At 41.1% G+C, this 21,351-nt stretch overlaps 1 protein-coding gene across 6 annotated transcripts in view; it reads left to right on the top strand.

The window, feature by feature from the left end:
- The window catches only part of ELMO1 (engulfment and cell motility 1), a 562,162-nt gene that overhangs the window by 426,124 nt on the left and 114,687 nt on the right, over positions 1-21,351 (top strand). Inside the window, exon 1 of one of the 6 annotated variants that reach the window (XM_069730237.1) lies at positions 8,635-9,061. The exons of the other annotated variants lie outside the window; for them this stretch is intronic. The gene's annotated coding sequence lies outside the window, so the exon portion shown is untranslated. Of the gene's footprint in view, positions 1-8,634; positions 9,062-21,351 lie in introns of those variants that run through there. 6 annotated transcript variants of the gene reach the window in all.

The following is a 21,351-nucleotide window of genomic DNA, read 5'->3' as shown; positions in this document are numbered from 1 at the left end:
TTCCTTGTATATGACCGTGAAGGCTGATCATCACACTCATCATGTTGGCATTGTAGACTCCTTAGGGTGATGTCGCTTGTGTCATAAATGGTTTCTCAGTTGAATGTGCCTGTGAGCCTGTGATACAAGCTGTTAGATTGAATGATAAATGGGTGGTATGTGCTTTTTTGCTAATAAGATTTTGGGCTCAGCCTTACAAGAGGCGCTGATTCATACATTATCTTCTTTTGGCAAACGAAATCTAGTAATTGATAATTGTGCTAAGTGCCTGAAATGTTAGCACAGAAGAAACAAATAGATTTGCACTTTTGCATATTGGGTATTTTTGCTGCTTGGGGAAGTCATATACAACTGTAATGACTACAGATTCATTGGAAACAGGAGCAATTTCACACACAATAGGCATTTACATTAATAAAGCTGTAAATGGGGCTTAGTTTAAAATGGAAATAAATAAAAAAGAAAATAATTTCCCAAGTTCTACAGAGTACACATGAACTTAAATTGTGTTTATTCCATGAGGTGGTTTTTATGTCAGTTCCATGTTATGATCATTGTTTGATCTCCGTGTAGGAAGGGAAGTGATCCAAGTTCTACACATAATTGTTCTCTGGTTGTAAGTCAGTTTGGAGGTGAATGTGTTTATTGGTCTGAATTGCTATACACATTTTTCAGATCTGTTTATGGCTCTGAACAAGAAGGACATCATTATAATTTGCATACATTGTTTGCAGTAAAACTGAGGGGTAAAGGGATGAAGTTATAAGGCAATGGGGTTTGTTGGGTGCCAAAATGTAAATGCCAACTATATGGTTCTTTAATTTGTTCTTTTGATTCTCAGTTGTTGGAACATCTGGTTGCATGGACCAATAGCAGTGAGAAAAACATAGCTATATGTAGAAAGTTAATTAAACTGTATGGTAATCTAAAACTGCAAGCATTCCCTGCAGAATAACCAATCCATCATGTTCTAAGAACCAGGGTAAAGCAGTACATTGGTCAACGTAACGTAATCTCATGTCAGCAGAATTAGGTGAACAGTTGCTCGCTTTAACATAGTTTCATGTTATAATACTTTTTTTTTTTTTCTCAGCAGTGCAAGTAAAGGAAGTCTGTGTTAGGGCTAGCGGAACGCACCGAGTAACTATAGATGCGTTCGCAGCCTGGGGTCCACCATACAGGAGAACCTGCTGCTAGCAAACGGCGGCACTATATGGCGGTATGAACTAACTCTGTTATTTCACAGAGTAGCCGTGAAAGCAAAGCAATGCGCCCTGTTAGACTTCACAGAGGCACAGGCTAACTACCCAACTGAGAGCAGTCAGTGGTCATGCATGCGCACAAAGCTCCTTGCCGGAGGTGCCAGCATTCTAGGGGCTTACTTCAGCCAGGTCCCTGAATACACACAAACACAATCTCCTCGCCGGAGGTGCCAGCATTCTAGGGGCTTATTTCAGTTGGGTCCCTAAACACAAACTTACATGACCACACTGGCGCAAAGCATATAACATAGAAAGATACTAGCGCATGGCCGTGCGGCCATGCGAGCCTTAAAGGGACACTGTCACCTGAATTTGGAGGGAACAATCTTCAGCCATGGAGGCGGGGTTTTGGGTTTTTTTATTCACCCTTTCCTTACCCGCTGGCTGCATGCTGGCTGCAAAATTGGATTGAAGTTCATTCTCTGTCCTCCGTAGTACACGCCTGCGCAAGGCAATCTTACCTCGCGCAGGCGTGTACTATGGAGGACAGAGAATGAACTTCAATCCAATATTGCAGCCAGCATGCAGCCAGCGGGTAAGGAAAGGGTGAATCAAAAACCCCAAAACCCCACCTCCATGGCTGAAGATTGTTCCCTCCAAATTCAGGTGACAGTTTCCCTTTAAATAGTTGCAGCACGTACAGGACCTTCCTAGAAGGACCAATGAGAGGCTGCCACAGAGCCTGAGCACCTATAGGACCTTCCTGAAGGACCAATGGCTTTAGCTGCAGTATCTGAACATGTGACCCTCGATCTGCACTGAGAGATCTTACTCTGGGCATGCTCTGATCGAGAAAAGCAGGACTTAGACCCAGAAGCGTCTGCTCGCCGCTGCCCAGCACTGGCTTCAATGGCAGAAGCAGGAAAAGCAGCAGTGACTTTTTGTACAGAGTCAGACTGAGCGAGACGCTGGGACTGAAGTCTCTGCTGAGCAGGCTCCACTGCGGCAGGAGAAGAATTGTGAGGCCGCAGCGGAGATGGCCCGAGATTCCCCCAGTGCAGAGGCGGGAACTCGACCACTAACAGTCTGTCACCAGGTTTTGGGCACCCAATCTAAGAACAGCATAATATAGTGTCAGAGACCCTGATTCCGACGATGTGTCACTTCCTGGGCTGCTTGATGTAGGTTTCCAAAAAAATAACACTTTGTCAGCTGGTGATTATCACTAGAGGACAAATAAATTTGCTGCCATGTAGCCTCCGGTATGAATGAGCTCTGTATGACCCCCACCCCACTACTGATTGGCAGGGGTTATACAGAGATCAGCATTCAGAGAACTGCCAGATCTGCAGCTGATAAAACAGAGAATCAGAGTCTCAGCCCCTGCATCATTATTATTATTATTATTTATTATTATAGCGCCATTTATTCCATGGCGCTTTACATGTGAGGAGGGGTATACATAATAAAAACAAGTACAATAATCTTAAACAATACAAGTCACAACTGGTACAGGAGGAGAGAGGACCCTGCCCGCGAGGGCTCACAATCTACATCATGATGCTCTCAGATTATATAGCAAATACCCGGTAACTGATTCCCTTTAATCAATAGAGAATGTTACATATTGTGCTGTTAGTTCACTTTCTTTCCTTCGAATACTTTTAGGTTATCTAGAGGAGTTTTTATATTCATTCACTACCCAAGTGTAATCCGCAGCCCAACACGTATTGTACGCTTTTACATAGAAGATGGAGAAATGTCTATGGATTATTCCTTTTTAGGGTTGGCCTCTTTTTTCCCATATACTTAAAAGGCTAATAAATCTACTTTGTTATTCAACATACTGTAACTGCAACATCAAAGATGTATACATTCATGTAATTTTATATACTGTTTAGATATTTTTTTTAATTTGCATCCTTAGCCATGTATAGATCTCAAATAAACAGATTGCAGAAAAGAGATGCCTTGTTTTCATATCCACGTTCTAGTTGAAATAGACACATGCAAGGCAAATCGAGCCTCATGTTGCTTAAAAACGAAAAGTGAATGTGTCATTCAAAGTAGTTTTCTCTATGGGTCCTATTTTTTTTTTCAATTACAGACCTCTTTTAGTTTCCATCACAGTCTGTCAGGTATGGTTTTTGCTTCTAGTGAACTAGACATTGTATAAATTGGAAGAATAATGCAGATCCTACTGGTGCAAGCATGATTGATGAGATGCTCGCTTTCAATTCAACAACACCTGAAAGGTTCATGGAAGCTTCCAAAAAGTTTTGTATCAATGTGTAACAAAGATAATAATTTATTAGGTAATTTTAACACAGATAGTAAATAATATTTACATAAAATCTTATTCACAAGTCCCTAGCTAGTTTCAGAATATTTTCATCTGTGTGATGGTTCTTTTTTTTATCTGCTTGCTTTCTGTCTGTTTTTACCATCTATATGCCATTCATATTTCTTGTATGGAAGAAGGAATCGAATGGATGCTTCTCAAGTGGCTTGAAAAATGGACAGTACATGAATGCCATCTGTGTGCTGCCCTTTTGTTTTGTGAACCCATTTATTGCAATGGGTGAGTTTGATCCCCAGATTGGACCAAAGTAGGATGTCTGTTTATTTTTATAATTTATGACCAGCTTATCAAAGTATGGCACTATCAAGGGCTACAATATAACATAATCCCTTTGTGATATATTGGCTACCACTTCTTCTTACTGTAGTGTAACGTAACTTGGGAGATAGCCGTGAGCGAGGTAGTCTTCTCTTAAGTCCCTACATGTTACATGAAAGTGAGTGTCCCGGCTGGGTGGGTGGACTTGTGCTGTGAGGGCATTACGGCGTGCAGGCTGCATGTAACCAATGTTTCCGGTTTGCCAGGACCAGGTGTTGGACAGTTCAGTGAGGGAGGTCACCATTCAAAAATAAACTTTTACAACGGATAGAAGGTACACAGTCTTATAAATGTTTCTTATGCAACTGGAAGCATTCTCCACACCGTTTCCTTCCTTTGTTTCTCAGTTTTTCTCTACGTCCACTGTTTCTCACTACTCCACCATAACCCAGCTTTAACACTACAGTCCTGCTTAGCAAGAGTCATTAACTTCCAATCCCTGTACTTCCTGCAGCATGTCAGTCTGTCCTTGAAGATTTTTCTTGAAGAGAAGTGGCTTTTTGGTTGCCCTTCTTAACACCAGTCCAACGTCCAAAAGCCGTTGTCTCTCTGTGCATGGAGTTGCAAAGACACCTGCCTGCTTCCACTCCTGAATAAGCTCTGTACTGGTGTAAACCGATCCCGAAGCTGAATCCCCTTTATAAACGGCCTGTCACTTGCTGGACTTTCTTCTATTTCACGGCAATTTAAACACTTTGAAGTTCTTTATGATCTGATGCAAAGCAATGCACTTGTTTTCTTGGAGTTAGTCATGGATAAGGGAAGACAATAATTTCCAACATCAACCCCTTTGTAAAGGGACTGTCCGCACAGATTGCCTGTTCGAACCAAGTACAGGCGTTCAGTGCGGCCAATCATTTATATACACCTTTACACCTGCTTGTTTTCCCTCAATCTGCCCCGCTCACACCATCTTCTTTGATTGACATCTCTGGCAGTGAAGGGTGGAGATGGAAGGTAATCAAGCAGTTGGGAAGGTGTATATAAATGATTGGCCCCGCCTTAGAGCACAGAGCGCCTGTGTTTGGTTGGAGTAGTCATGCTGTGCTAAGAGATTCCCTTAATGACCAGCGATACGCGTTAAAACGGCAGTCGCTAAGAGGCATCACTCATCATCGTTTTAAAATAACTGCTGTTTGGAGTAAGGGTGTAGCGCACCCCTTCCCCAGAGTCTGAATATCTCCAGGGATTCAGCTACCAATGAAGAACCTGGAGAACATGATCAGGCCCAGTTTTTCCAGTCTTTGATCATGTGATCGCAGTTATTCAAGGAATAATCATGTAAAAAAGTGTGATCCAGAGGGGAGAGAAATAATGTTCACCGAGCCCCCCAGGGTACCTTTGCAGCGGATTCGTGATCCCCCTGGCCACCCTTCTGCTGAAAGAAAATGGCAGACGCATCTGCCTCTCTGCACCTAGCAAACACAGGGATTTTTTACATTGGCTGATGGCTTTTAATTACTGTCATGGTGATCAAAAACCCCAATATTTAGTAATTATGGCAGCACTTGGGCTGTGCCTCTCTCTTCTATACTTGTAGTTGTTCTGGGAGATAAGAGAGAAGCACTACGTCCAAGTGCAGTGCTGTCAGTGACGAAAAAGTCACAAAAATCAAATTCAAATTTATAGCTCAATTTTTATAAATCATTCTCATTATAGTTCAATGAGAAGAACAGTGATATCAGCTCCCTTGTTCACATTAACACTATCTTGAGTAACCAGAAGATCCTCAAAATTATGTAACAGGTCATCTTGTGGCATTCCTGGAATTTAATGAAAATGATGTTTGTGTGATGTAAGTTAATTTTCATAGCAGTAAATGATTTTTAATTTTTTGCAATTCCTCTGATTACTGTTCATAACAAAATAGTTAAAGCAATATGCCACTTTTGAACACAACAATAGATGCTAATAATGTGCTTTTTTCCATATCCTGGGTAAATCATTCTGGACTATTAACCCCTTCACCACTGTGGGTTTTTGCATTTTTGAGCTTCCATTTTTTGCTACCCTTATTCTCAGAGCCATAATTTCTTTATTTTTCTGTCAATGCAGCCATGTGAGAGCTTATTTTTTGCGGCACGAGTTGCACTTTTGAACAACAACATTGGTTTTGCCATATAATGTACTGGAAAACAGGAATAAAATTCAAAGTGTGGTGAAATTGCAAAAAAAGTGCAATTCCACAATTATTTTTTGTTTTGCTTTTTTTACCATGTTAACTAAATGCTAAAAACTGACCTGATATTTTGATTCTCCAGGTCATTATGAATCCATAGGTACCAATTATGTATAGGTCCTTATATAAGTGGTGAAAAAAAATCCAAAATTTCTATAAAAAAAAGTTGACATTTATTGTAATCTGGGGCTGGATGAGGGCTTACTTTTGATGCACCTTTACTACATTGTTTTTTTACTTGTTGACTGCAGCTGTATGGGTCAAATAGCTGAATTTAAACAAACATTCACACGTTGAGTATTTGGTGAGTTTTTTACCTCAGTATTTGTAAGCCAAAACCAGGAGTGGGTGATGAATACAGAAGTGGTGACGGTTAAACTTTTCATCTGATTGTTCCACTCCTGTTTTTGGCTTACAAATACTGAGTTAAAAAACTCACCAAATACTGAACATGTGAACCTGGCCTAGGGGTCCTCCCACACCTTCAAATTTTGCTACATCTTCTCTTGGTTTTGGTTTACAACACTAATAGAAAATACTGGCCAAATTACTGACGTGGCCTAAATTTACCTTTTTACACATTTGATCAAATTCGGCCAACCCCCATATACTGTGTATAGGACATGTGACAGCGACGTCATCACAAGTCCTGCGCTCATACCAAGCCTGGGACCGGAAGCTGCCGCGTGCACCGCACACAGGCGACAGGACTACAAGGGGCCCTCGGAAGGTGAGTATATGTTTCTTTTATTTTTCAACCTGTTACATATGTGGCTGGGCAATATACTACGTGACTGGCCAATATACTACGTGACTGGGCAGTATACTACGTGTCTGTGCTGTATACTACGTGGCTCTGTGCTGTATACTACGTGGCTCTGTGCTGTATACTACGTCGCTGTGCAAAATACTCCGTGGCTGGGCAATATACTACGTGGCTGGGCATTATACTACGTCACTGGGCAATATACTACGTGACTGGGCAATATACTACGTGTCTGGGCAATATACTACGTCACTGGGCAATATACTACGTCGCTGGGCAATATACTACGTGGCTGGGCAATATACTACGTGGCTGGGCAATATACTACGTGGCTGGGCAATATACTACGTGGGCTGTGCAATATACTACGTGGACATGCATATTCTAGAATACCCGATGCGTTAGAATTGGACCACCATCTAGTTAAAGTATAAATGGGCAGTGGCTGACTTTATTCATGAGTTTATGGAAGTTATGCGGGTTAGCTGTTTACTGTATATATGCCATAAAGTGGAAAGAGTCTCTTCCTGAACCCTTGGATCAGCATACCATATGAATATAAGTACACACCCTGTATATTATTTTTGCAAGAACAATATTTAACCGTTTCTTAAAAACAGTTTTCCTTTAAAATTTCATCTCAATGGGCCCAGGGTGGGGTAAGAAAAAAACAATCCTATACCATCCTCCCAAACTAGCACCACACCTCCACACTCGTTACTGTGTCCCCTGCTGTTTTCAGGGCATCAATATCTAGAGGGGTCATCTGACTGATGCGGGAAATCAGTGGCTGCTGATGCGCAGTGGCCTTCGCAATCTTTCGCAGTCAGTTCTGCTTGGATGGAATGTGAAAGCTGCAGTGCCCACACTTGGGGTGAGGTCGGATGATGATATTGTCTGCAATATAGGTGGCATGGCCAAAGCTCGTTGTGTGCTGCTGTTCCATCGCAGCGTAATGCAGGTGGATGAGATTTCATTGTGCCCCTTAGATTACCACAAAATGCAAGTTGTAAAAAATTCAACTGGATCCAACTTCTTCTGGGAAAGTGTATATTTCATGCTGTATTCCTCCGATGCTTGCATATGTCCTAGCTAATCATAGACTATTTCATAATTCTGTGTTTTAGGTGACGTAGTGTGCACATGAAGGACATTGTAAACTTAGACTGAACAGTATTGTGCCGATCTTGTCACTGGATGATTATTTTAGTTTGAAAAAGTAGATGTAAAACAAGATGCACCAGTTTGCGCCTTAGTTTGGCACAGTTTCCACCAAACTAGAAACCCACTCAATATTATAGTAAATGTGCCCATTGTGTGACAGACGTCCCAGAAACTTTGTGGACCAGAAATGGTGTACAGTCCCCATCACGGTGCTGTGACGGGGGGAGAGAATAAAGAGGAATCATTTCTCATCATGTCTTCTTCTTTGCATACATTAAAGATAGTAGACAGATGACTTTATGATATTCTCTGTCTACACTGGTACATGGCTTGGCATTTGCTATGTTTCTGTGTTCGGCTTCACTGTGGGGACACCCAGGTTGTTTCGGAAGCCCTGAGCAGGATTTAGAGGACGTAAAAGGAAAAACAGAGCCGCCACATGAAATTCAAGTAATGAGGGGAGGGGAAAGATGAGATTGTAGTTGATTATGAATCTGGCAGCAGATGTTCTATACAAATCTAGCTCCCTACATCCCGTCTGTTTCCATGGTGACAGAATAAGTAATTATTGAGCCCAGACGCTCCCTCTTTTCCCCTCTCCCCAACAAGGTGAAAACTGGAAATGAATTTGAACTCTCTCCCTGTAAGCGGCTGTATGTCACGCAGTGAGGGGGGCGTACAGAATGCCAAGGGCACAGATGTAATTTAGTGTGGTGTAATCAGGGGACAGAACAGGGTTTTTTTTCCCTCTAATATTATGGAGAGGAAAAGGTCTCTTAGGATCCTAAATAAATAGGCAGGAACTTCCCTGGAATGGAAATGGCCTGTGATTGGGCGGTGTAAGCGTGCCCCTGCCTATCACATCCCAGCTGCTCCAGCAGCACAATAAACATAAGCCCGGCTGCACGCTCAGCTCTCAGTGCTAGCACTGGCCGCCAGTTGTAGGTGCACACAGTGGGGACGCCTCGTCATCACATGCCCTCACCAAGGAGATTATACAGCGGATGTGTGTGCATCAGTGCTAGAAGGAGGATTACCATTTCCCTGCACTATGGATCAGCGGGATATGTGTGAGTACAGCACATGCCGGCTACTTCAGCTGCCACAATGCCAGGAAATCATTTGATGGAGATGGAGCCAGAAATTGCAGGCTACAGTGAAAGCTTTATGTGACCTAGCGCACACAGCATTTCATATACATTAATGCTATGATAAAGTGATTTGTGTGTCCATATTATTAATATATACTGTATATAGTGCTGTGTTAGGAAGCAAACTGTACACATAACCCTAAATGTGCTGATTTGTCAGAAACAATTGATGATAGACACACATAGGCCAGTCAGTCACGAGCGCAGCTAGCACAGGGTCCGTAGTGCGGAGCACATGTGGAAGCTCCGGGTACGACTAGTGAAAATTAGGACATAGACAAGTGGAGAGTAATCAAATACAAATACTTTCTTTGTTGTAATGTATATATTGTAATAAATGTATTTTGAATTGATCCCATGGCTAATGTAAGACTCTGCGATGGGTGAATAGCTATGCCGAGCAGGCTCTTTGTCTTGTCAGTAAAGCAGGGCATTGTTACCAAATCACCTAATGCTGATGTTCCTCTTGTGCCCCCCTTCCTTGCTTCTGTCATTCTGTTAACCCTTCCCAGTACCGTCAAGAAGTGTAGTCCCATTTCATGTCTTTCGTGTCTGTTTCCGGCATACGCACAATGTGTCCTTACAAATACATTTCCTAGGAAGCCAAAACTGACAATAGTGGAGAACATTACTGTGGGTTTACAGTGACTAATGAGGCTATAATGATAGGTATCCAAACATAGCAGGTGGAAAGATTTGCATGACGGGAGTTCAGTTCAGTGGAGTGAGTAGATCATTACCTTGTGGTTTTGTGTGTTTCTTTTGAAGTATCCTTCACTTTGTGTCAAGAGCTCTTTCGGTTCTTCAGGGAATCACATGTATATGGTGTGTGTTCTTTCTGCTAGCTTCTTGATACATTTTCTTCAGAACCTCTGAAGTTCTGCATCTTTATGGAGAGCTTTGTGATATTCCGTCAATAAATCATGTGTGTAATTTAATTGTTATTGAGTAGGTCATCTGGTGGCTTTACCTGTAGGAATATAATCTTTGAGTCCGTTCTCTTGTTGTAGGATACTCTGTTATGTAAGGGCATATATGTCTAGATGTTGCTTTTCAAACATTTATTTATAAAACTCCAATGCAATATTCTCTTACATGGTTCATCATCTCAATATGGTAAAAATTAATTCTTGCACATCCAGCTTTTACCACTATTTTTGAAGTTTTCCATATGTACTGCCTCTAAGTCTAGCCCCTGAGGTCACTACACTCAATGTCCATGCTCCCACACACAATTACCAGCGGACATTGGTGCCTGTATTCAGCACTGGCATAGAAAGGTTAAAAACAAAATATATATCCTATATTAACTACCACAAAATAGGTCACAAAGAGGAGAGTGAGTAAGAGAGTTATTGGGGGGATATTTTCAGTATTGGCATGCCATTCAAATGGTGTGATGGTCTCTCCCCTAATGCAATCAGTGATGAACTTCTCATTTAGCAAATTGCATGATTTCTAAACCAAATTTCTTGAGAAAGAGCATCTGTGCTAGAAGGTGTTTGCATTCACAAATATGGTGCAAACACAAATGCTACGTGTATAAATATATTGGTTTGATCATCAAACGGTAATAAATCTGTCCCATACTCTTCCTATCTGAAGTTGACTAATAGATGCCTGTTTTTCTATACAATGTTACAGATGAATAAATAGCCAAACAACTATGCGTTGCTCAGTATGGCCACCCTAGTACAAAGTAAAAAGGGTCCGTGCTGTAAAAACACAGTTTAATATTACTACAGCACACCTGAACAACGGTTACATCTGTATTCTCTTCTTTCTTCATTAATAGATGAAGGAATTGCATGAACACCATGTATATTTGTGGGATATCACAAAATGTAACGTACATTCTGTAAGTAGGGCAAATATATATACGTGCTTACCTTAGTGTGTGTCACCGTGTGTAAATCTGCAAGTAGATCATATGCGCAGGTTTCATCTACTTATTCCTCTTCTTTTTTTAACTAAAACTTTAAGATCCTTTTTTCACCAATAGCAACGCTCTGCTGTGTCCAGTAAAATAAAGAACTTATTGCATTGTTCTTTTTATTTAGTTTTAGCACTGCTTTCAGACTTGAATAAGCCTGTTATTTTTGCTGGGGGTAATGCACTATATTTTGATGCATGCCAAACGTAAAGCTTGATGGTCTTTTATTTCACTACAGTAATATTTTAAAGAATGTTGCACATCATGTCACAATTCCGAACATGATTGCTGAACTCTGGTTATGTTCCAGGGTTACGTCTATGTTAAGCAAACTTGTGTCTGATGTGGCCTTTGTCCCCATAGAAATCATAAATTGCATAACCTTATCTTCAATGTATTTGAAGGAGCAATTACTGTGGTGGCACATCTTATAATTAATATAGTTTGTATAGTGATCATGCACAGGGAATGGGTAGAAGCAATATATCGGTTTTTCACAACCTTATACAGCAGCTCCACTTGGTATATACAGTATGTAGCATATTGAACACCCTATCTGCCAGTCTTGTTCCACCCATTTGCTCTCCGGACTCTACTGTATCTTTACAGTACTTTCTCCAGAGCTTCTCTTAGTATGCTGTGCAGTTGAACCATATCTGTCCATATCTTCAAGAGCTTGTCCAGACTTATGATATTGATGTCCAATTCAATAGAAGAGCCGCAGGTCTCTGCGACAGGCACTACATCGTGATCAGAGCTGTTCCTTTCTGCTCCATTCATTCTTTTCAACTGTCCGCCATCAGAGCTGAACACAGCTGAATGGTGTTTGACCCCAACCTATTTCATATGTTGAAGATAGGTCATCGATATCATAACCCTACACAGCTCATTTATCTTCTACTAGATCCCTTTTCAACAAAAGACTCTCCTGAACCACAACACCAGTCAATATTATGGCTTCATATAGACAACTGTGTATTATACTGGGTTACACCAAAGGCAGGATTGTGAAGTGTTCTATTTCCCTTGCCTATTCCACATCGGTCTTGGACCCAAACTTGTAAAAGCATCTTTGTATGCAGCACATGTATAAAAAGTGACACAAGTTTTTTGCCATACAACTATAAACCATGAGTCAAATTCAGCCTGCAATTCAGCATGTATTGCAGTAGTTTGCCAAGCAGATTTTCGCCACTTGTCAAATACATGTAAAGAAAATGGTTTATCTGCTTCAACAGTTTTTGCTGCATGGCGGAAAATTGCATTGCAAATCCACTGCAATTTCTGGTAAAGTCATGTGGCAATTGCCATTTAGTAATTGTAGTACACGCTATAGGGAACCAGACATTTCAAATTATCTATTTCAGTTTACATATTTCACCAAAACTTATCTCGGCAATATTTCAGGTACCCAGAAAAGTAGTAAATCCCATTGCTCAGGTTCCTTTAAAGATAATCTGTCGCCTTTTTGAGTTATTATGGGCATACAGGTTGTATACAGCTGAAATTAGGCACAAGCTTATCTTCTGAGCAGCCTTTGCCCCATAACCTGGAAGATCGGAGCTACTGTATAAAAGATAATTTTTAATGAACAAGGCATCATCCAGGAGGTGTACAGGTATGACTAATTTCAGCTGTATACCACCTGTATGACCATATTAATAACTCAAAAGGCCGACAGATTCCCTTTAAAGGAACCTGAACAGTGGGATTTGCCTCTTTTCAGAGAACCTGACACAAAGATTTACACCTGTTTACTACTTATAGCCCTGGATTCGTCATGTACCGCTTGTTTCTAGTAACCCCAATGTTAAAGGAAAGTTGCCAGGATAAATGTAAAATCGGTGTTTTAATCTTGTGGTGCCACATATTCAGTATGACTATCCAGAAAGGCGAGCACTAAGTGCAGAGTAGCCCAGCTCGCCAACATCACACCCTCAGAGGCATGGTTGTAGGTTCAGGAGACGTCCACTTTCTTCCCCTCTACCTCACACCTGCTTCCTAAATCTCACAAATACCCAGCGGCCGCTGTGGCTCTGGCCACGCACCGTGATCTTCTGCCTATGTGACACTGCCTTGGTGTCACACTGTGCAGAACCGAAGTCTGATTGATCACACGCTTCCCCCTGCGATCTCACAGCAGACACATTGCACTGCTGTGCATACTATTGAGTCGACAAGCAGTGGCACCTGTATACTGAACGCCTGCCTGTGTGCCACTACTATCCAGCTCTATACACCGCAGCACAGTATGTCTGCAGTGAGACAGTAGAGGGAAGCGCTCGGTCAGTCAGACTTTAACATAGGTAGAAGATCACTGTGCATGCCAATGGCAGTCGCTGGGCATTTGTGTGATTTAGGAAGCAGTGAACAGTCGGGCACTACAAAAACTATACCCACATCTCAGTCAGCGTGATGCCAGTTGGCTGGGACGGTTTGTAGCACTTAGTTCTCACCTTTCCGATTAGAATATATGCACCACAAGATTAAAGCACTCATTTTAAGATTAAGCTAGCAACTTTAATCTAACATTGGTGTTGCAGGCAATTCACATTACATGATGAATGAAGCGCTGTAATAAGTTAATGAGGGTAAATCCTGATATCAGGTCACCTTTAGAAATTACGGTATTCCACCTGTATATCTTAATCTTCCCTTGTATGATGAGCCTAAGGGTAAGTTCACGTTTTTTGCTGCCGACGGACCGCTTTTTCCGACCGCGCATGCCTTTGATCATGATTCCACCTGCGGCTGTTCCGGGCACATGTCAGCTGTTCAAAACGGCAATTGTGTCGAAAAAGGTGTGGGCTCACCGCCGGAGCCCACATCAAATGGAGAGGAGCGACCTGCTCAGTACTAGTACAGCGCAGGTCGCGAAGGGGTTAAAAGACCACATGGTAGGCCCTGTTCCTTTGTTACAATGGAGAAGACAAAGGAGCTTTCTGAGGATATCAGAACTGCTATTATTACTAAACACAAGACTTCCAAAGAATATAAGGCCATCTCCAAAGACCTTGGCATCCCAGTTTCAAAAGATGTTTCTAAGCATGGAACTGTCAAGATCCTCCCTGGACAAGGGGTAAAGAGGAAAATTGACAAGAGATGTCGTCGAAGGTTGGTATGAATGGTAGAAAAAAACACATCAAACATCCAAAAACCAGAAGGCCAACCTTGAACAGTCTGGGTTTATGGTTTCAACAAGTACCATGCACACTAAACCAAGCAGAGCTTTATGGGCGAAGGCCAAAGAAGAAACCATTTCTGAATAAAAGACATTAAAAGGAAGGAATGATCCTTGCCAAAAAGTATCTTGACAAACAACAATCCTTCTGGGAAAATGTTGTGTGGATAGATGAAACAAAGATAGAGATTTTTGGCAATGCAAAGCAACCGTTTGTTTTCAGAGGACACAATGAAGTTTATAAGGAAAAAAAAAACCTACCAACAGTTAAGCATGGAGGATCCATTACGCTGTTTTGGTTGCTTTGCTGTGTCTGGTCCTGGAGGCCTTGACTGTATCACTGGAATCATAAAATCATAGAATTATCAAGAGATTTTAGAGCAAAATGTGCTACCCACTGTAAGAAAACTTGATTTGAATCGAAGATCATGGGTCATCCAGCAAGACAATTACTCAAAGCACATATTCAAAAGTACACAGGAATGGTTGAAAAAGAAAAAATGGACTATTTTAAAATGGCCAGCAGTGTGTCCTGACCTCAATCCCATTGAAAATCTTTGGGGTGAGCTGAAATCTCCCATTGGGAAAAGGAACCCTCCAAACATTCAAGAACTTTAGCAAACTGAAAAGGAAGAGTGGGAGAAAATACCAGCTGAGAAGTGCAAGAAGCTTATTCATGGCTACAAGAAACAGTTGGAGGCTGTCATCAGTGCCAAAGGATGTGCAACCAAGTATTAATTAGGGGTGCCTTTAATGCTGTACATTCTGTTTATTCTGTTTCTTCTTTTAAATTGCAACATGTAAGTTGAAAAACAATGTTTAATTGTTGTATTACAAATTAAAAAATCCGGAGGATATAACTTTGGTACATTTCCATTTATTTCTGAGGATATTGTACAGTCTATGAAAAAAATGAAGGGGTGCCAATAATGGTTAGCAGTACTGTAACATAGGCACCTATAATTGGCTAATCTAATATAGACATGAAGTTTTATTAACATAGTAACATAGTTAGTAAGGCCGAAAAAAGACATTTGTCCGTCCAGTTCAGCCTATATTCCATCATAATAAATCCCCATATCTACGTCCTTCTACAGAACCTAATAATTGTATGATACAATATTGTTCTGCTCCAGGAAGACATCCAGGCCTCTCTTGAACCCCTCAACTGAGTTCGCCATCACCACCTCCTCAGGCAAGCAATTCCAGATTCTCACCGCCCTAACAGTAAAGAATCCTCTTCTATGTTGGTGGAAAAACCTTCTATCCTCCAGACGCAAAGAATGCCCCCTTGTGCCCATCACCTTCCTTGGTATAAACAGATCCTCAGCGAGATATTTGTATTGTCCCCTTATATACTTATACATGGTTATTAGATCGCCCCTCAGTCATCTTTTTTCTAGACTAATCCTAATTTCGCTAATCTATCTGGGTATTGTAGTTCTTCCATCCCCTTTCTTAATTTTGTTGCCCTCCTTTGTACTCTCTCTAGTTCCATTATATCCTTCCTGATCACCGGTGCCCAAAACTGGACACAGTACTCCATGTGCGGTCTAACTAGGGATTTGTACAGAGGCAGTATAATGCTCTCATCATGTGTATCCAGACCTCTTTTAATGCACCCCATGATCCTGTTTGCCTTGGCAGCTGCTGCCTGGCACTGGCTGCTCCAGGTAAGTTTATCATTAACTAGGATCCCCTAAGTCCTAGTCCTTAGTTACCATTGGCTACTGACTTACCATACTCACCTCTTTGCTCCATTTGTAACACGCCCCTTGACAAAGCTAGGGTGAAACACACATTGGAGTGCCAGGGAGACAAAGCAAACTAGATCTTCTCTTCATCACAGGATGTAAGTGCTTTTTAAGTATAAGTAATATATCTCATTTTGTATTGTTCACAAGGACATATACTATAGTCACTGGGAAGTTTTACTATACGTTCCTTATGTGGTCCTCCATTGGGTTACTCTGCTTTTTATCTATTTGATGTTACCTGTTTATTAGATTTACTTCAATAAAGTATTCAGCTTTATGAGACCTTAGTGCACTATTTTCTTGCTTTTTGTTGATAATATTAGGAATTAGTTTAGATTATGGCACCAAATAAATAGTAATTTAGATTAAAATGTCTTTGACCTTTGGACAACCCCTTTCTGACCTCGGACGGGATAGTACGTCCGAGGTCAGATCCCCTGCTTTGATGCAGGGCTCCGCGGTGAGCCCGCATCAAAGCCGGGACATGTCAGCTGTTTTGAACAGCTGACATGTGCCCGTAATAGGCGCGGGCAGAATCGCGATCTGCCCGCACCTATTAACTAGTTAAATGCCGCTGTCAAACGCAGACAGCGGCAATTAACTACCGCTTCCGGCCAGGCGGCCGGAAATGACGTCATCGCCGACCCCCGTCACATGATCGGGGGTCGGCGATGCGTCAGGATGGTAACCATAGAGGTCCTAGAGACCTCTATGGTTACTGATCACCGGTGGCTGTGAGCGCCACCCTGTGGTCGGCGCTCACAGCACACCTCCATTTCTGCTACATAGCAGCAATCAGCAGATCGCTGCTATGTAGCAGAGGCGATCGAGTTGTGCCTGCTTCTAGCCTCCCATGGAGGCTATTGAAGCATGGCAAAAGTAAAAAAAAAAAAAAAGTTAAAAAAAATGTGAAAAAAATAAAAAAAATAAAAGTTTAAATCACCCCCCTTTCGCCCCAATCAAAATAAATCAATAAAAAAAAAATCAAATCTACACATATTTGGTATCGCCGCGCTCAGAATCGCCCTATCTATCAATTAAAAAAAAGCATTAGCCTGATCGCTAAACGGCGTAGCGAGAAAAAAATTCAAAACGCCAGAATTACGTTTTTTAGGTCGCCACGACATTGCATTAAAATGCAATAACGGGCGATCAAAAGAACGTATCTGCACCAAAATGCTATAATTAAAAACGTCATCTCGGCACGCAAAAAATAAGCCCTCAACCGACCCCAGATCACGAAAAATGGAGACGCTACGAGTATCGGAAAATGGCGCAATTTTTTTTTTTTTTTTAGCAAAGTTTGGAATTTTTTTTCACCACTTAGATAAAAAATAACCTAGTCATGTTAGGTGTCTATGAACTCGTACTGACCTGGAGAATCATAATGGCAGGTCAGTTTTAGCATTTAGTGAACCTAGCAAAAAAAGCCAAACAAAGCAAGTGTGGGATTGCACTTTTTTTGCAATTTCACCGCACTTGGAATTTTTTTCCCATTTTCTAGTACACGACATGCTAAAACCAATGATGTCGTTCAAAAGTACAACTCGTCCCGCAAAAAATAAGTCCTCACATGGCCAAATTGACGGAAAAATAAAAAAGTTATGGTTCTGGGAAGGAGGGGAGTGAAAAACGAACACGGAAAAACGAAAAATCCCAAGGTCATGAAGGGGTTAAGGCCCTAAGTGTGCAGAGCATCTTATAAACTTACAAGACAGAGAATCAAGTGAAAGAATTAATAACTCTGATACAATATGATTCTCAGTCAGACTTTGACGTTCATTCAGAAAAATTTAAAAAATAAAATATGGAATCAAGCAGTGTGTTTCCTCTGCTCAAATTCCTGTCCTGATCTATGTGAAATCCTGGTTCTCCTGCAATTCTGTACTGTAAGATTTTCAGCGTTCCTAGACACTGATCCGGAGGACATTGTACAGATCCATCCAAATCTTGATCCAAGTTTTGTGTGGATCTGTATACATACCGATCACAATTCCCTTTGGTTAGCTGTGTAAATGATTGGATGCTAAGTACATTAGTTACGTATACAAGCCACAGATTCTCAAGTCACATTTTCCTTCCTACAACAACTTCTCACTGATACAACTGTCGTCTACTTTTGTCAGGCTTTTCATAAAGACTAATTAATATAATGAGTAGCTGTCAGACATCTCAATTTTATATCATTTTATGTATTGTTATTTTATTCTTTAATTCAGTAGATGCTGGGATTGTAAGTGTAAGCTGTCTAAAACTACATAATCATGTACTAAACTGTCAGAGTGGCAGATTTCGATTTCTCCTGCTATTGTTTTCTTCTTTCTTTCAATAGTTGTTTTGTAATGTTGTCATATAGATCAGGCGACTCATTTTGGTCCTAATTTTCATTAATCGTAAAAATGAACTCTTTACCCTTGTCATAAGTTTCTTCTAACTTAAATTTAAAAAAAAACAGCTATTCCGTTGTGTTGTGACAACCACCCACATTCATCAAAATTAACCCCTTTCTGCCATCAGACGTACTATTCCGTCCATGTGGGGTGGGCCCTAATTCCCAAGGACGGAATAGTACGTCCAGCACGATCGGCTGCGCTCACGGGGGAGCGCAGCCGATCACGGCTGGGTGTCAGCTGCCTATCGCAGCTGACTTCCGGCGCTATGTGCCAGGAGCGGTCACGGACCGCCCCCGGCACATTAACCCCCGACACACCATGATCAAACATGATCGCGGTGTGCTGGCGGTGCAGGGAAGCATCGCGCAGGGAAGGGGCTCCCTGCGGGCTTCCCTGAGCCCCCCCGCAGCAACGTGATGTGATCGCGTTGCTGCGAGGGTCTCCTTACCTCCCTCCCTGTAGCAGGCCCGGATCCAAGATGGCCGCGGCATCCGGGTCCTGCAGGGAGGGAGGTGGCTTACCAAGTGCCTGCTCAGAGCAGGCACTTGGTAAGCCTGCAGCCCTGTAAGTCAGATCACTGATCTGACAGAGTGCTGTGCAAACTGTCAGATCAGTGATCTGTGATGTCCCCCCCTGGGACAAAGTAAAAAAGTAAAAAAAAAAAATTCCCACATGTGTAAAAAAAAAAAAAAAAAAATTTCTAAATAAAGAAAAAAAAATATTATTCCCTTAAATACATTTCTTTATCTAAATAATAAAAAAAACAATAAAAGTACACACATTTAGAATCGCCGCGTCCGTAACGACCCAACCTATAAAACTGTCCCACTAGTTAACCCCTTCAGTAAACACCGTATCATACCTCCAAACAAAAAGAGGAATAACACGCGATCAAAAAGACAGACATAAATAACCATGGTACCGCTGAAAACGTCATCTTGTCCCGCAAAAAACAAGCCGCCATACAGCATCATCAGCAAAAAATAAAAAAGTTATAGACCTCAGAAGAAAGCGATGCAAAAATAATAATTTTTTTTAATAAAATAGTTTTATCGTATAAAAGCGCCAAAACATAAAAAAAGATATAAATGAGGTATCGCTGTAATCGTACTGACCCGAAGAATAAAACTGCTTTATCAATTTTACGAAACGCGGAACGGTATAAACGCCTCCCCCCAAAAGAAATTCATGAATAGCTGGTTTTTGGTCATTCTGCCTCACAAAAATCGGATTAAAAAGCGATCAAAAAATGTCACGTGCCCGAAAATGTTACCAATAAAACCGTGAACTCGTCCTGCAAAAAACAAGACCTCACATGACTCTGTGGACTCAAATATGGAAAAATTATAGCTCTCAAAATGTGGTAACGCAAAAAATATTTTTTGCAATAAAAAGAGTCTTTCAGTGTGTGACGGCTGCCAATCATAAAAATCCGCTAAAAAACCCGCTATAAAAGTAAATCAAACCCCCCTTCATCAACCCCTTAGTTAGGGAAAAGTTCAAAAATTAAAAAAATGTATTTATTTACTTTTTCCCATTAGGGCTAGGGTTAGGGTTGGGGCTAAAGTTAGGGTTTGGGCTAAAATTAGGGTTAGGGTTTGGATTACATTTACGATTGGGAATAGGGTTGGGATTAGGGTTAGGGGTGTGTCTGGGTTAGAGGTGTGGTTAGGGTTACTGTTGGGATTAGGGTTAGGGGTGTGTTTGGATTAGGGTTTCAGTTATAATTGGGGGGATTACACTGTTTAGGCACATCAGGGGCTCTCCAAACGCGACATGGCGTCCAATTTCAATTCCAGCCAATTCTGCGTTGAAAAAGTAAAACAGCGCTCCTTCCCTTCCGAGCTCTCCCGTGTACCCAAACAGGAGTTTACCCCAACATATGGGGTATCAGCGTACTCAGGACAAATAGGACAACAACTTTTGGGGTCCAATTTCTCCTGTTACCCTCGGGAAAATACAAAACTGTGGGCTAAAAAATAATTTTGGGGGGAAATTTTTTTTTTATTTTCACGGCTCTGCGTTATAGACTGTAGTGAAACTCTTGGGGGCTCAAAGTTCTCACAACACATCTAGATAAAATGCAAATAAAATGTTAAAAAAACAGACAATGTGATTTTCTGGATTTTTTTTTCTCAGTTTGTCTCCCATAGTTGAGGTCTACCTATGATGTAAATTACAGACGCCTCTCATCTTTTTAAGTGGTGGAACTTGCACTATTGCTGACTGACTAAATACTTTTTTGCCCCACTGTATATAGTGGCAAATCAATCCTATCATTTGCACGTCTTTGTATTCGCAATTTGTTGTACCATGTCCTTCAAAAACAATTTTATATACCATAAAATTACTGAATATGTACAGTATGTCGTCATCAGAAAGTAACCTATTGACTAAATTAGGTTTTCATGAATTTTTGTATTTTTTTATTTTTACATTTTTGGTTTTAGTTTTTTCACATCACTGTATAAAAAAAATATTCTGAAATCTTGCAATTTTCACATTGGCCACTAAGCCCAAACACTAGACTGATCCTTTCTGTTCTTTCAGCACACACATAGTTACAGGCAGCAATAAATTAACTGTGCCTCATTGACTTGTATACAAGTATTTTGGGCTGTTTTTGATCTGAACAAAGGTCTTCGTGAATGGAGAGGGAGGAAGAGAGCCGAGATTATCGCCTATTGTGAGTGGTGGATGCTGTGTTATCTACTGTACAGCGGTTTGTTTTATTTCATTGTAATCCTCTATGTGATAATGAGATAAATCTAAAAGTCTTCTTTACAAAAAATAAAGGATGAATCTAGAACTGGGTTTAGTGGCCAGTTTGAAATTTGCAATATAGATAGAAATGAAAAATTGAATAAAACAAGCATTTACCATAAAAAACCATATGGGCAATTTTCCGATTAGGCATTCCCTTTTCAGCAGGTGGTGTAAATAGT

This window comes from Ranitomeya imitator, chromosome 6, assembly GCF_032444005.1.
Source record: "Ranitomeya imitator isolate aRanImi1 chromosome 6, aRanImi1.pri, whole genome shotgun sequence".
NCBI lineage: Eukaryota > Metazoa > Chordata > Amphibia > Anura > Dendrobatidae > Ranitomeya > Ranitomeya imitator.
This window is presented reverse-complemented; position numbering and strand designations above follow the sequence as displayed.